Source organism: Amyelois transitella, chromosome 3, assembly GCF_032362555.1.
Source record: "Amyelois transitella isolate CPQ chromosome 3, ilAmyTran1.1, whole genome shotgun sequence".
In the NCBI taxonomy this organism is placed as follows: Eukaryota; Metazoa; Arthropoda; class Insecta; order Lepidoptera; family Pyralidae; genus Amyelois; species Amyelois transitella.
In genome coordinates, this window is record NC_083506.1 from 1,439,194 (window position 1) to 1,449,212 (window position 10,019).

Sequence of the window (10,019 nt, forward strand, 5' to 3'; positions counted from 1 at the left end):
CTAAATAAACATGTGATTATGAATATTGTGACATAAGAATACGCATATCGTTCAAATTCATCAGCTTGACGTAATAGTTGAAAAAACTTTTCCATTGGCATCAAATTTAAGATAAATCTGAGACGGTTTCTGCACGTGACTAAATAAAATGACTGATATTCTCATACTGTTTAACTCATGACAATCTTGAGCAGAACAGTGACCAATTGTTTTGTAGATACAACATTTTACGATGATAGCGCGCTTGTGAAACTTCCCGTTCTTGGATTAATGAAGATTATCTTGGATTTCATTGAGTGTTCGTTCAGTGACATTATCTTGGGAAATTTTATGATTGTTGTCTGAATGTCACTGATGCAATTGAGAGGGCGTCCTGAATCACCACAAGATTCATTTAAACTATATTAAACTTATATTTACTAGCTGTGCCCGCGACTTCGTCTACGTGGAATAGTTATTGAAGCCCTCAAGGATGTTTTTTCACATTTTCGATTATTTCTTTGCTCCTTATAGTTGGAGCGTGATGTTATATAGCCTAAACCCTTCCTCGATAAATGGTCTATTCAACGCAAAAATATTTTTGCATTTCGAACCAGTAGTTCCTGAAATTAGCGCGTTTAAACAAACTAACAAACTCTTCATCTTTATAAAGTTAATATAGATAGATAACTGGTGCTTACTTTGAGAATTCTCCCAGAAAACAAGAGCAAAGTAGCTTAATTATTAGTATATATATCTATGTTAGTATCAACTTCAACAACCGTTACTCCCTTATACTTATTATAAATCCTTATAGTTACTTTTACTACAACAGCATCATACTATGAAATAGATAAAGTAACTTTCTTTGGAAAATCCACCACAGATTCATATAATCTTCCTTCTTACAGCACAAGAAGGAATATTATAGTTTTTAGATGATATCATTAATTAATAGTTGATACAAGTACATCATCAAAAAATATACTAGCTTTTACCTGCACCTTCGCCCGCGCGAATTTAGCGCCACCTACAAAAGAATATAGTTTTTTCGCCAATCCCACGGGAACTATTGTTATTCCCAGGATAAAAAATACCACATGTCCTTCTCCAAGTATCCTAATTATATGTACTCGTATATAATCAATTGCAAAAAGATTTAGTAAATTACGCGTGAAGAGGTAAAAAGCAATCATTTTTGTACCTTTTTATAACATTAAGTTGGGATCAATACAGGAAGATTTCACAAGGTATTATCCGCATCTGTTTAATATACCGTGTGGAGTCTCAGGGGGTGCAGCTTGCTTCAGGCATGCAGGTTTGCGTGTCCATCTATATTTAGAAGACTGCAGCCTACTTACCCATTTACTGCTGTTGCATTATTCATGTCCATATGGTCCATAATTAACACTTTTCACTGATCGAAATTGTTACTCTGATTAGTCATGCGTTCATTGATTCAGTTTGCATGTGCAACTAGCATTAAGTTAGATTATTTGCGTTGGAGTAGTTAAGTTCTCCTTCACGGCATCTCGATAATCCCTCTAACGACAATCAAATAGTCAAATAGTCTTCTTCATTGATACGCTTGAGAGAGTGGTCGTGGTCATCATGTAGTCGTAGAAATGGACCTCCATTTCTACGATGAAACACTCCGCACGATGCTTCGCCATTTTTCTCTGCTCGAAGTCATTCTACTGCACTTGTTGGCACAGTGGACTGGCCCGCAATAGACTTTATTTGGTCGGTCCAACGCGTAGTTGATTCCTCCTCCCTACCTTTCGCACGATTTAATGAATGAATTAAAGTTTATTAGCATTACCCAATTATATCTTACACTTAAGTACTTATTTAAAGTAAAAAATAAGAGTTGCCTTAATTGTAAGATTAATCCGACGTCCACTTCACCTGTGCTAATGCTACTACCCTCTTATAATGTTCTGCTATTTAACGGCCTCGTCGGTGACTGTCATCAGGGAATCCCAGGCACCTGTGATGGTGTTCAGTTCTGATAAGACGTCGCAGGCTCGAGTAACCGATTATCCAATATAAATTTCTTTTCCCATTTTAGGCACTCTTGAAATTAAGGCTTATCCCTCAATTGGTCTGTCCAACCAAGATGTAAATCACCTTCACAAGCATATTATGAAAGTGATTTACATCTTGGTTGGACAGACCAATTGAGGGAAAAGCCTTAATTCTAAGAGGGCCTAAAATGGGAGGTGAAAGGTTGAAGAAATAGGGGAAGACCGATAAAGGCAGATGTGGATAGTTTGAAGGTTGGCATGAGTAGAAAAGCTGTGAGTATTGAGATGGCTAGTGATGGATTAAATTCTTCTAGCAGAAGATTATGGTAGTTGAGATGATTATAGTCTCTCCCTACACCAGTACACTTACGATTACAAGAAATCTAATTAATATATGTATTTCGATTAAATAATATTTCTGGGGCAACAACAAAATCTTTTATTTAGGCAATAGGACTCATTAGTTTGTTTGTTGATAAATGAAGAAAATTAATGAAGAAAATTTGTGATATCAAGAAAAATACATACATACAGGTAGACAGAATAGTCTTAAAAAGACTGAAAGGCCACGCTCAGCTGTATGGCTTTATGATGGAATTGAGATTCATATAGTGACAGGTTGCAAACCCATCGCCTTCAAGAGGAATCCCAAGTTTATAAGCCTATACCTTATCCTTATACGACATCCATGGGTAAGATATGGAGTGGTCCTATTCTACATAAAGTGCTGGTAACCACACGGCAGATTATGTAGAAGAAAAATACAATCATAAATACCCATCGACAAACATTCAATAGATGAAAGTCCCACTTTTAAGAATAAATGAAGTAGTCGCCGTCGACACGCTCAATTTGATATCGATATAATGAATATTGCACTGAATGTTGTTACGTAGTGTTACGGACATGGACGCCATTTTTGTGGTTTTTTGCCGCCAAAAGTCATTAAACCTTCATGAAGCAAAATAATTGATTCCAAGAACAAACAAGACCAGTTTGACAGTGGCCATAAAATGAGAGGAATTTTTTCCTTGTGAAACCACATTGAAAAATAATTCCAAGGAAAATGAGGGACAAAGAAAAAGGGTGTCCAGTGGTCGAAGGCTAATGGCGTCCGAATAAAAGTTATGATGCACAGGCTAGACAAAGCCAACAGTCTTGAAAAGACTGATAAGCCGCGTTCAGCTGTTTGGCTCAGTGATAGAATTGAGATTCAAATAGTGACAGGTTGCTAGCCCATCGCCCGAAAAAAAGAATTCCTAGCTAGGCTTATAGCCTATCCCTATTACGACATCCATGGGAACGAGATGGAGTGGTCCTATTATTTTTTTATAAGTGCCGGGAACCACACGGCACATACAAAATAATATAATTGTTATAAACATACAAACTACAATAAATATATTTATGTATGTAGTTCCGTACATTTAATGGCTTCCCGATGAGGGACTATGAGGAAAAACATCGTGAGTAACCTGCACTGTCAGGCAACTGGATGTGTAGCCATGATCTAACATGAGCTCCTGAGAAGGAGTCTTCGAATCTTTTCTCCGGTTACGGCAGAGTATCACAATAACATTTTTTCTTTAGCTGATCCCGAATTTTGAGATGAGAATGCAGCAGGATGTTGCGATTTTGACGGGAAGAAAAAACTCCTTAGCCATTCAATATTTATAGGTAATCAACCAATTTATTTATTATTCTTAATATTTTTATCTAAACATTTTCTTGGTGACTTTGAGCATGCTTTGAGCTCATACTTTACAAGATGGTCCCATGGTCCGTATAAAATTGTTTCCATTTTACTGAGCTCAAAACCTATATATTATTTTTCAATTCTCACACAAACGGGAATAATTTATTGGCTTCCGCTCATTGTATAGCCTTCACGCCTTTGTTCAGCCCGAATTGACTTGAGTAAGGCTGAAAATCAACCTCGGTTGAACCCTTGGTCGTTGGCTTCGGCATCTCATGGAAAAACGGACTAAAGCATCCGCCGATTCAATTCGCTAATGTTATAACAAAAAATCAAAGACCTTACTCCGAAGTTAACGGCTGGCGTACGAAGCTATATGATCCCAACTTATCTTATAAATAAAATTCTCGTGTCACAATGTTCGTTCCCGTACTCCTCCGAAACGGCTTGACTGATTCTCATAAAATTTGTGAGCATATTGAGTAGGTCTGAGAATCGGCCAACATCTATTTCTCATACGGCTTAGTGATAAGGGTTGCCCACTCTTAACATTTTTTTAAAATAGAAATTACTTAATATTTTTTTATATGGCAAAACAACGCTTGCCGGGACAGCTAGTATTCTATATATTAAAGCAAGTTTGTTTGTTGCCTCTTCATGCGTGAATCTTCTTTGTGTATAAATAAGAGTTCCAATAAACTTTGAAAAATTATATCTCCCGTCTGATTTGTAAAAAAAACCTGTATTCTAATGGTATTCTATTGTAGATGGCGCCAAATTCGCGGTTATGGGTAAAATCTAGTGTTTTATAATGTTGACATTAAGTTTAATTTACCTGTAGAATGTTGCTTCCACACAGATTATAACAATGGTTTACTTATTGTTGATATATTTTATGTGGTTACACTGAGTTCTATTTAAGTACTACAAAATTAAATTATCAATTGTATTTATATGATATGTAATTGCAAAAAGCTGGACATTGTGTAAACTTAGCTTTGTATTTATACTTATATTAGTTTGAACCGAAACACTGAACTGAAAAACTGATAAATAATGATAAGTATTACTGTAAAAGAAACAAATGTGAGAAACATTGTTCATGTTCTTAATTGAGAAGAAGTATGTTCATAAAAATGGAAAATATCTTTTACATGTAGTGACGTCCAAAAGAACATTGAATATAAAGTCAGCAGAAACCTCTGAAGGTTTACAACACGGTTTTCGTACAATGATGTTTTCAAACATACATATAACAGGACATTCGTGATGTTTACAGATACCATTATTATCTTGAGCAATGTTGATAAATAAATATAATTTCCAGTCCATTCAGGAGGTCTTAAACACTGACCTAATGCGACGATGACCTATGAGACGATGAACTTTTTAACTTTTGCTCTACGAATTTATTCTTCAACTAATTGTTGTAAAAATTCATACATATGTACATTTGACCAAATCCCCAATGGAAGAGAGAGCTAATAGTCTTAAAACGGCTGAAAGGCCACGTTTATCTATAGGTGCGGCTTATTGATGGGAATTTATTTTATTTATAGATTAAAATTTCTTATTAAAATAAATCATTTTATCTTAGCCGCGCCGAGAATAAAAACGGAAGCTAGTGATTTGGAGACGTTACCGTTACAACTCATACACGAAAAACTAACCAACTTTTAAAATGCATCAAAAACATTCAAATAATAAAAATATTCATATACCAACAAAACCATAATTTAATTTATCCGTCGTAATGTAAATCCGTCGTAATGTTAATTCAGTACCTTGTATATTACGCAGATTGCCCATAAATGTTTATAAATTCTTCATGTCCCATCTAATTGCTATTAAAGGTAGTCAAACTCAATCCTTATGTCGTTCGCATTAGAGTATTTTTGTATAATCATACTCAGTTTATTGTGGGTCAAAGTGTCAAGGTACGCATTCGTGCCAATTAGAGGAAATTGCATAGTGGCATTGTCGAGTTTTAGACCGAATTGCCATATTTGCGAACATGGAGAATAAAGTTAATGGAGTAGGTTTACAAACCAAAATAAAATGATTTTGGAATACAATTATTCCAAAAACATTTCTTTTTCCCATAAAGCTTCATGTCGATGTCGTCCCTCCAATTTCTACAAAGTCTTCCTCTAGGTCTACGCCCTCCCATTGAGTTGCCATTCAAAACCTATTTACAGTAAGATAATATAAAAGATTACAATCTTATCCGGACAACCAATGAAAGAACCAAAGGCTGTTAAGAATGTACCTTTGTCAAATTAAACCTGTAGATGAAGGGAACTTGCAAGAGTGTGAAGAATATGGATGAAACGAAAAAGTATGTAGGAATTTTTGATTATGCTGATTTTTTTATTTATTACAATTAATTCTTTATTGTAACAATTACAATTTGTAAAGTACAATAGGCGATTTTATAGCATTATCTAGCATTTTCGTTTAGATAAGTACATATTTTTTTTACAATTGTTTAAGTTACAGTGAAATATGCTTTAAAATACTTTTTTGTCAGTAATATTTACTTGTTGATAATAAAATCCAGTATTAGTAAGCGTTAACCTCGGTATGAATTCTCCAGTAAATATATTCTCACAGTTGCGAAAGACCGTTAATTCGGCGAAAGATGAATGGGAATTTCATGACACACTGAATGACTGTTACTTTTATTCAAATTCCTTTGTCAATTGTCCTGTTGAAGAGTTTTTATTGTAAATTTGATTTATTGTAATTTTTGCTAACACAGGCCTGTAAATAAGGTCAGTACATAGCTCAGAAAGTAATTTATCGTTTGCTTCATTTAAATCCTCTATTAACTAGATGCGTCATCCATCCAGATATAAATATCAAAGTGTATTAATTTGTTCGTCTTTCATGAAAATGTAGTGCGGAGAAAGAACTTACATATCTCGAGGGCGGATCCGCGGGCGAAGGCTAGTAATTCATAATTTACATGTGAATTAGAGACAGCCAAGATAAGCAGACCAAGCGTGATAATGTCAAAATCATCAAGAAAGTGAAGCACGAATATTGTTCCGCTTGTTGGTTTTGAGATACAACCTAGACTGTCGTCAGGGTTGGAAGTAAGAACGAATACAGGCACGTATTTAGGTTCAATTCCAAGCTGTAGCTCTATAAAATCAGAGTTTTCCTTATATTAAGTCCTTCATCAGACCCAACGATCGAGCTATATTTTATAGACTACTAGCTGTCCCGGCAATCGTTGTTTTGCCATATAAATATATTTTAGGTTATTTCTAGTTAAAAAAAAATGTTAAAGTTAGATAACGTAACGGAACGTATGAAAAATAGATGTTGGCCGATTCTCAGACCTACTCAATATGCTCACAAAAAATCATGAGAATCAGTCAAACCGCTTCGGACGAGTACGGGAACGACATTGTGACACGAGAATTTTATATATATGATCAGTTTGGTTTATGTAGTTATGCGCATGATCTATATGGACACTGAGAATTCGCATAGTTTTTTACAGCTCGGCGATACTTTTTTTTTTTAATATCAGTGCATTTGATTTTAATCCGCCTGGTGGTAAGCAAGAAGAGGCCTAAGGTGGTGCACGCAAGCTCAAACAATGCATATTCACTCTTGCCTTGCGGGGAGGAAATACATACATAAGGATCCATTTTTGTACTCCTTCTACTTCTTTGGTGAAAAACGCAACCTAATTGGCCACTTGGCTTTGACTAACTGGTTCCAAGTCAAGTTATCAAATAAAGCTTTTGGTCTTCCTTTAAAAAAATGTCTAAATATTATATCTTATTATTATTATATTAAATATTATATATCTTATTTATATTTCCGAAAAAATATTTATAAGGCCTCTACTTGATCCGGCCCTGAAAGTCGTCTCACTTTTAGACCAATAAACATTTTTCTCATAGCTAATTAAACGGAATATTTAGCTCACATCTATAACTCACACTTTTTACAAGTTGTTAGACGAAAATCGGGCTATAAAGATCGTTGCAACGCTTTCTGGACAAATGATTGCCGTAAATCAGTCGTGTTAGTCTATATCACTAACTTTCATCCTCATGTGTCTAACAACGTACAGATAACACGTCTTAATCCCTTGCGGGATAGACTGAAGGCCAAATTAGTTGAATGTTGAATTGGTCTCGAATTGGCGCAAGACGCCAAGGTAACGTGGCTTTTCAGTAATTTCAAAAATTTTAACTCTGTCTACACCGCAAGGGATATAAGATTAAGCACATGTTTTATGTACAGTTAAGTCACCTCTTACAACAATCATAGACAAAGTGGTCCTATTCTCCCCTGTCGTAAACTCGAAAGTGTGGTAAAGTGTTCTGAGTGAATTAAATCCAAAGAGAAATCACAAATCACATTAATTGATTGAAACGTCCGCTAATGAGCAAAAGTAAGACCAGAGATAATCGGATAACTAGCGGAGAAAATGTCCGTCCGTACGTGTTGGTGAGATTGAAAATGTTGTTGCTTGAAGCTAATCTTGATAATGCAATTAAATATTTCTGAAATTAATAGTCTGAAGAAAGACATAGGGTACCTGTCATCTCTGTATCTGAAAAACTAAACAGGGTGGCGCTAAATTCGTTGCGTTTTGCTGGTGGCGCTAAATTTGCGCGCTAAACTTAAACTACCTACCATATAGAATCAATGCAACTAAATCCTTCAGGGCACGTTGCCTCGGGTGAAAGATATACAGGGATAACACAATTTATAAATATTTTTTTTTAAAGTATTAACTACGTAATTAAGAAATATAAAGAACAAGAACTTCTAGGAGTGCATTTCTCTCGAGTTACAACTCCTATAACTAACTATCGAATATTGATAAATTATAGATCACATAGCTGTGTCATATGTTTATTATCTGTGAGTGTCAATGTCATTGTCAAGAGAGATACACTAACAGTTTGTAACGGACATACAATAAAACAGTTTGAGATGGCGTCATCATGCAACCGAAGCTCGAATGTGTTTTATTTCATAAATTCCTATATGAAACAAGCTATGAATATAATCAATTTACCTTTGAATAAATTCACCTACTACAACAAAGACGGATTTATAAAATGCTTAAGATAAAAGTTCGTATTCAAACTTGGAATTCATAAAAAATATTTCTTAGAAAATGAGCAAATTTTCTAAATTCAATTACCATAGATTTCTTGCTTAGGAATGCTCATTTGATACCTGCAAATCTATTAGCATACAATGCCCGGACTTGTCATCTTAACGTGGAAGCCATCTTTGCGGAGGCGAAGATATATTAACATAATGTAAGACGCAGATTCTAATAAATTTTGTAAGCATAGATAGATAAGTATGAATTTAGAAATTACAATTAAATCCACGCAAAATAAAAGCTTAATAAAATAAATAAATACATATAATCACGCCTTGTCCCTTTCGGAGTAAACAGAGCCAACAGTTTTTTAGCAATTCTTCTTGTAGGCGATGGGCTATTTGATTACTTTTTATTTTAATCTTTTCAAATGCATTGTGGTTCCCGGCACCAATATAAAAAAAGAATAGGACCACTCCGTCTCTTTCCCATGGATGACGTGAAAGGCGACAATGCGATGAGCTTAAAAACTTGGGATTCTTGTTTAAAGCGATGGGCTAGCAACCTGTCACTATTAAAATCTCAATTTTATCACTCAGCATTACAGCTGAACGTAGCAAGTCAGCCTTTCAAGACTGCTGGCTCTGTGTACCCCGCAAGGCATATAGACGAAATTATTTATAAATGATTATATGAATGAATTAATTAATTTTAAAGACTGTTGGCTCTGTCTACTGATGTGATAATATGTATTTATGTTAAAACAGGAAACAGACTTACAATTTCCATGGTGGATCTATTAATCGTATCCTCTGTTTATCGAAAACTATGCATCTCTGTTCACAGCCTTGACCGGCAAAGGTCATGACCGTCCACATAACCTACAAATGAGGGACGGCGGCCTAACATGATGGTAAGCACATCCGATAATTGCACTCTAATGATGGGTTTGCGTTCTCGACAAACGTAGACAGCAGTTTTAATGGTAGGTACTTATAACTAATTCGTGTTGTTTTGAGTACGGGACATACAAATATATTTTTTTAATATACTTACAAACATACAATCTCGTCTTTTCCCTTACGGGATAGACAGAGCCAACTGTCTCGAATTAAGGGGAAGGCATAGAACTCCCTTGATCAAATCGGGGCCGTCCAGGTGAACGAGCGAGCTTTCAAATTACCACCACTCCCTCTCTTTCCCACGGATGTCGTAAAAGGCAACTAAGGGA